The sequence below is a fragment of the Sciurus carolinensis genome, chromosome 4 (assembly GCF_902686445.1).
Source record: "Sciurus carolinensis chromosome 4, mSciCar1.2, whole genome shotgun sequence".
Classification (NCBI taxonomy): domain Eukaryota; kingdom Metazoa; phylum Chordata; class Mammalia; order Rodentia; family Sciuridae; genus Sciurus; species Sciurus carolinensis.
The window spans coordinates 89,441,066-89,448,041 of NC_062216.1; positions in this window are offsets into that span (position 1 = coordinate 89,441,066).

Genomic DNA, 6,976 nt, shown 5'->3' on the forward strand with positions numbered 1-6,976 from the left:
CTTATTAGCCTAATGAAATGCAGCTAAGTTGGGCATAGACCAGATTCTAGGACAAACTGTAATATAAGTTCCTGGAGTCAGGGATGAGCTCCTTCTAACATATGCTCTGGCTTAAGTCGATCCTGCCCATAGAGAAAAACAGGATGGAAAATTTTATTTTTATAAGCTATTAAACTGTGAATTGGAGATTGAACTTAATATAGGGCTGTATCATTATGAGAAGCCATTAAATCAGGGTGGGAAAGATAATTCTACTGTTTTTCCAACAGCATAGCAATTGAGAATAGGAAGGTTTTAGCTTGAACATTCTCATAAGTCCCTATGGATTATGAGCTGACGAGTGGGATGTTGCCTATAACTGTGGCAGCTGGTGAGTAATTTGTAGCCTGTAGCCACCTCATTCTAAGTGTTTACAGCAAGTCTTTGGCTCAACTGTTTGGGTAAGAGTCATTCTCACTGGGCCTATTATCACCAGGCCACTCCATATTTATGGCATTTTACCAAGTGATGCAGATGTCTGGAGACATTTTAGGTTTAAGATATGCTAAGTTAGGAATTAAGATTCTCAGAGAATAATAAGGAGGGGATTTCTGGATAGAAGGGAACTTTTTAGGGATCTGAGTGGATAAATATTTCTCATCCTAGCTATGCCTTATTGGAATTGGAATGCAGGGTACCTGACAGGGGTTATATGCAGAAGAAAAACTCTTCACAGTGGTGTTAAGAATCCTCAACAGTCCTGCATGGACTTTTTAAGGGGCCAGAAATACCACAACCTGTGTTCACATGCAGTTGTTCCTCATTCTTCAGGGTTGTCCTATCTAAAAAGAATGACTGAAGAAGTCAACCCCTTTCCCTGGTTTCATTTTCTTCATTTATAAAATCAAGGAAGTAAGACAACACCCATTTGGAATCCTAGTTGTTAGTCTCACATTCTTTTAGTCTCACAATTTGCACAAATGACCACAATTCTTCACCCCTTCCTGTGGCCATGCTCTTTATGTTGTGACTCTGCAGTTCCTTCATCAAGGAGTTGAGTTTCTTTCTTCATTCCTTGAATTTGAATTGATTTTGTGACTGACGTTGGTCAATAGAATGGGACAGACATGAACGTGTGCCAACTCTGATGTAGGCCTCAAAAGGTCTGCATGCTTTTGCTTCTCCTCTTGGAACTCTGCCACCGCTATGTGAACAACCCTGGGTTAGTCTGATGGATGATAAGAGACATGTGGCCCAATCACCCCTATCACTCCAGCTGGCATCCAGAAAAACACCAGATGTAAGTGAGGCCACATAGACTAGCCAGCCTCTTGTTAACCTGCCAGCTGATGGCAGATGCATGAATGAGCCAAGCTGAGATCAACTAAGCCTGGCTCAGATCAGCAGAACCATCCATCTGACCTATGGAATTGTGAGCAATAATACATGCTTATTGTTTTTTAAAAGAGAGGTTGACAAACTATGGTCCATGAACCAGCTGCCAGTTTTTGTAACTAAAGTTTTACTGGAATATAGCCATGCCCATTTGTCTTTGTATTTTCTATGGGGCTACTTTCATGCTGAAATGGAAAAGCTGAGCAACTGAGACAGAGGCTATATGGTCCATAAAGACTAAAAGATTTACTATCTGACTATTTTAATAAAATTTGATAAAACATTGTTCTAAATCACTAAGTTTGGGAGTGATCTGTGACATAGCAATGTCCATTACTTTAAAAGATTAATATTCTGGTATCCTATCACTTTAGGAGATTAATAAATCATTTCATATGTATATTCTTGCAAAATAATCCATTTAAAAAACTCTGGACTAATTAGCAACAATTCTATTCTCTCTCACAACAATATGGATTGACTGGGCTCAGCTGGGCAGTTCTTCTGCTCCACATGATGTTGGATATTGATGTTACTTGGAAGGAAGACTGGACTGGAATTTTTGAGCTGGCTTTTAAGTGACTGGCAGTTGATGCTGGTTATTGTCTGGGAGATTAGCTGAAACATTTGATTGGGGCACTTACATGCAGGCAATACATATAACTTGGTGTCTGGATTCTAGGAGGAACTCTCACCTTTTAGATAATTTAAGAAACCCAAGCTAAAGCTCCAAGACTTTCTATGACTTTGCATTAGATTTTTGTTGCCATTTTGTATTGGTCAAAAGAGTGTCACAGAGTCAGCCAAGGCTCAAGGGGAGGTGCTACACAAAGGTAAATACCAGGAGTTTAGATTTATTGTATGTGTGTGTGTGTGTGTGTGTGTGTGTGTGTATTAATGTTTATGTTATATATAGAAATCTTAAATTGTGTATGTGTGTGTGAACTTAATCATGGTTCTTGGATTGGAATCTTGGGTTGACAACTGGTTGGGCAGCAGAGAGATGTTTATACACAGATCTTTTACCTTTGGAAAAGGCTACTTCACATCTGCTTCAATTAAAATGTGTGATGACTCTTTAACCTTAATAGTTTTAAAGCTTTAAATCATATTATATCATTTTATTCATCATTGGCTTGCTGATAGTTTAGATTGGAAGGTGTCCAAGAATGAAATACATGAAAAACATAACAGCTTTCCATGAGTTTTCACTCCCCCTTTGGCAGCCATTACCTCCCATGCACCTGTGGGCTCCACACCACCCACTCAATGCAGTCAGAGCCTAGATTATCTGGGTGCCACAATATTGTTATCTTTGGAGATTATTGTCTCGGTGATAATCTCAAATTTCAGTTCTATGTGCCTTGACATCTTAGTTCATTTCACCTCAACTGATAAATCAGTTGCTCTGAACTGTAAAATTTCTATCATTTATTTTGTACTTTTGATTTTTAGAACCTTGGTTTGCTCTCTAGCAGCTTTAAGATCTTTCCCTCTCAAAGTGGTATGTGTAGCTCTCACCAGCTCCTTTCTCTGCTTTCAGTTGCATGCCAACAATGCCTGTGTAGGCACCCCTCAACACACACATGCATGCCAAAGACCTGCACAGTGAAAGCCAGGCTGAAAGACAGAAAGGTTGTTTTTCTTCATTTTATCTTGTAAGTTACATTGGATGGGTTAAAATGAAGCATAAATGCCTTTCTTTCAGTTACTCCTTACCTGGAGTGAGAAAGAAGATTAAGAGGAAAAGTTATACAAATTCTTTCCCAACATTCTTTTCTGCCTATTCATGACATTCACATGTCAAAATAAAAATTAAAAAAATTAAAAAGTAAATAAATCCACAAACTTGCAGTCTACAAATGTTTCCAAAATTCTTGAGTTTCTTTCATGATTACCTTGAATGTTTCAACTTCCCATCCTCTTTCACTATAATATTTTGCAATCTATTTTTGTGCTGCTGGTTCTTCCTATATTATTCCAATCCCCTGCACAAACTTAATGGCCCAGGGTCAAATACTGTTCTTCCTCACTCCCAGAAATTCAGCCAGGGATTCAAACAGAAAAGAAAGCAGGACAATGGTGAGCCAGAGAGAAGGCTAGCAAAATGGGTGACTGGAGAGTAGCCCACAGGGTCAGTCAGCTTCTTCCTGTGCTCATCCTGGGTTCATTTAGATGGCTGGAATCAAGACCACTTGCTATTGTCCAGGTTTGTGACTCTAATTTCTTTCCTTTATTCACATTTCCTTCTCTGTCATGTCTTCCGCTCTTGATTGCTATCTACTGAGAGTTGTTCATGGTGACAGGCTCTTTACTCCATATTCACTACTCCAGGTACCTAAACTGCTTATTTAAAAATGATTTTAGTGGTGCTGCGACTTAAATTCATTGAAATGCATAAAACTGAAATATACAGCCATGCGTGCGGGGTGTGTGTGTGTGTGTGTATGTGTGTATACCCATATGAAACTACAGACAGAAGATTTCTATTATACCAGAAGACTTCCTTTCTCATGTCCCCTTTGACAAACTATTACCTCAATGATTAATTTTGCCTCTTTGCTCTATTAAATTTTAAAAGGAATCACTGACATACAATAAATGGCATATTTCAAAGGTGCAATTTGCTGAATTTGGACAGGGAAATACCAACAAATCAAGATCAGAAGCGCAACCATCTCTCCCCAAGTTTCCTCATGCCTCGTTGTAATCCCTCCTTTCCAAGCTTCCTTACCCTCTGATTCCCCGACTACCATTATACTGGCCTGGCCTGAATGTTATTTAGAACTGTACAGGGTGGATTTTTTTTTCTTTCTTTTTTATCTTGTTTTTTTTCATCTGTATAATTATTCTGTGATCTATCTGTGATGTAGTATGTATCAACACTTCCTTCTGTATCAGCAGTAGACATCCGTGGTTTGGATATACCACAATACTTTTTAATCCATTTACCAGTTGGGAATTTGGGTTGTTCCTAGTTTTTGACTATTACGAATAAAGTTATAGTGATTGTGATATATGCTTTTACTTCTCTTGGGTAAATATCTAGGAGTAAATGGTTTGATCATATGACATGTTCGTGTTAACTTTTTAAAGAAATTGCCAAACTGTTTTTCAACGTGGTTGCACCGTTCCTAGTAGCAGTATATGAACATTTCTATTTCTCCACATGCCTGCCAAATTTTAGTACAGTCTTTTTAATTTTAAGCATTTGTAATAAGTAGAAAGTGCTATCTGATTCTAGTTTTATTTTCATTGCTTTTTCTTATGACTAATATTGTTAGCCTTTTTACATTTTTACGTATGCAAATTTGCTATCAATATATCATCTTTAGTGATGTGTCTGTTCAAATTCTTCACTCATTTTTTAAAACATTTTTATTTTATTATTGAATTTTGAGAGTCCTTTAGGTATTCCGGATATAGGCACTTCATCAGATACATGATTTGTATATATTTTCTTCCACTATGTGACTTCCCTTTTATTCTTTTAACAGTATCTTTTGAAGACCAGGAATTTGAAATTTTGATGAGACTTAATTTACCAATGTGTTCTCTTATGTATTTTGTATCTTAGTAATCTTGGCCTAATGCAGGGTTAAACAGTTTCTTCTGTGTTTTCTTCTAAAAGTTTTATAGTTTTCAGTGTCATATGTAAATCTGATTTATTTTGGCATAATTTTCGATATGGTAAAAAGTTTGGATCCAAGTTAATTTTTTTGCAGGGGGCAGGGGCACTCAACCACTGAGTCACATCCCCAGTCCTATTTGTATTTTACTTAGAGAAAGGGTCTCACTGAGTTGCTTAGTGCCTCACTTTTGCTAAGGCTGGCTTTGAACTTGCAGTCCTCCTGCCTTAGCTTCCTGGGCCACTGGGATTAAAGGAGTTGCCACTGTGCCCAGCCCAATTTAATTTTTTTGCATATGGATACCCAATTGTTCTAGCACCATTTGTTGAAAAGACTAGTTTTGCTTATTTTTGAACTTCTATAAATGGAACCTTGCAATATATCCTTATTTTATCTTTTGTCTTTTTTTGGCAAAATCACATCATTCATTGATTTTCTTGCCAGTATTTTAATTCCCTGTGTGTTATTTCATTGCACAAACATACCAGAATCTTTTCATCAGTTCTATTGTTGATGAATTTGTAGGTTGTTTCCAGTTTCTTTCTCATATGAATAATGCTGTTCTGAACATTTTTGTCTTCTGATTGATATAAGCAATAAATTCAGTTAGAAATATACTTAGGAGTAAAATTTATGAGTCATAGGGTATGGAAATGTTTAGCTTTAGTATATACTGCCAAACATTTTTTAAGTGGGTACACCAATTTGGTTTCTCATTGACAAAGTATGAGTCCCACTTATCTACCAATATTTGATATTGTCACTCTAGAGGCAGTTAGTGACATCTAAATTTGGTTTAACACACATTTTCCTAAGGAATAACAATGCTGAGCATATTGCATATATTTAGAGGCATTCAGATATCTTCTTTTTTGAAATATTCAAGTCTTTCTTCATTTAGAAAATGATCTTTTTTATTTGTAGAAGTTATTAGCATATTTCAGATATGAGTTCTTTGTTGAATGCATAGAAGTTTTAATTTTAATAACATGAAACTTTTCAATCTTTTCATATATGGTTGATGTTCTACTGATACATTTAGGAAATCTTAAAAATAAGTTCACAAAAATTATGTCCAATGTTTTCTTCCAGAACTTTTAGGTTTCATTTGAAATTTATTCCTATGCTGTATGTTGAATTAATTTTTGTCTATGGTATAAAAGACAGTGCAAAGTTTATTCTTCAAATGTAGATATCCACTCACTGATAAGCAGATGATGGCACTTAATGGGGGGTGGGAGGGGGGCAAGAATGGAGGAAGGAGGGACTGTGCAGAGGGAAAAGAGGGGTGGGAGGAGTGGGAGGGAAGGAAAAAAATAACAGAATGAATCAAAAACCATTACCCTATGTAAATGTATGATTACACAAATGGTATGCCTCTACTTCATGTACAGAGAAACAAGATGTATTCCATTTTTTTACAATAAAAATAAATTTTTAAAAATGTAGATATCCAATTGATGAAACATTATTTACTGAAAAACCTACCTTTTCCCCACTGACTTCAATCCCACTCTTTCTGTGTATCAGTTGATTACAAGGGTTTAGGTCCTATTTTGTGCCACTAGTCAAGTAAGCTGTCTTTACTTTAGATTTATAAAAGTTCTTTGTTTGTTCTTCTTTGAGACTGCTCTGATTTTCTAGGTCCTTTGTATTCTCATGTAAATGTGTCAGCAGTTTAGCAGTTTCTGCAAAATCTTATTGGGACTGACTTTGGTCATGAAAATATTAAATCTATAGATTGATTTGAAAAGAATTGTTGTAGTAAAAACATCAATTACACCAGTCCATGAACATGGTGTTTCCCTCCATTTTAGATCTTTAATTTATCTCAACATTGTTTTATATGTTCAATATCAATGTCTCACCTCTTATTGCATATATTCCTACATATCTAAAACATTTAGTTGCAATTTAAAATATATTTTAAAAATTCTGTGTTTTCCATTTTTATTAGAGGTATGTTGGTATAT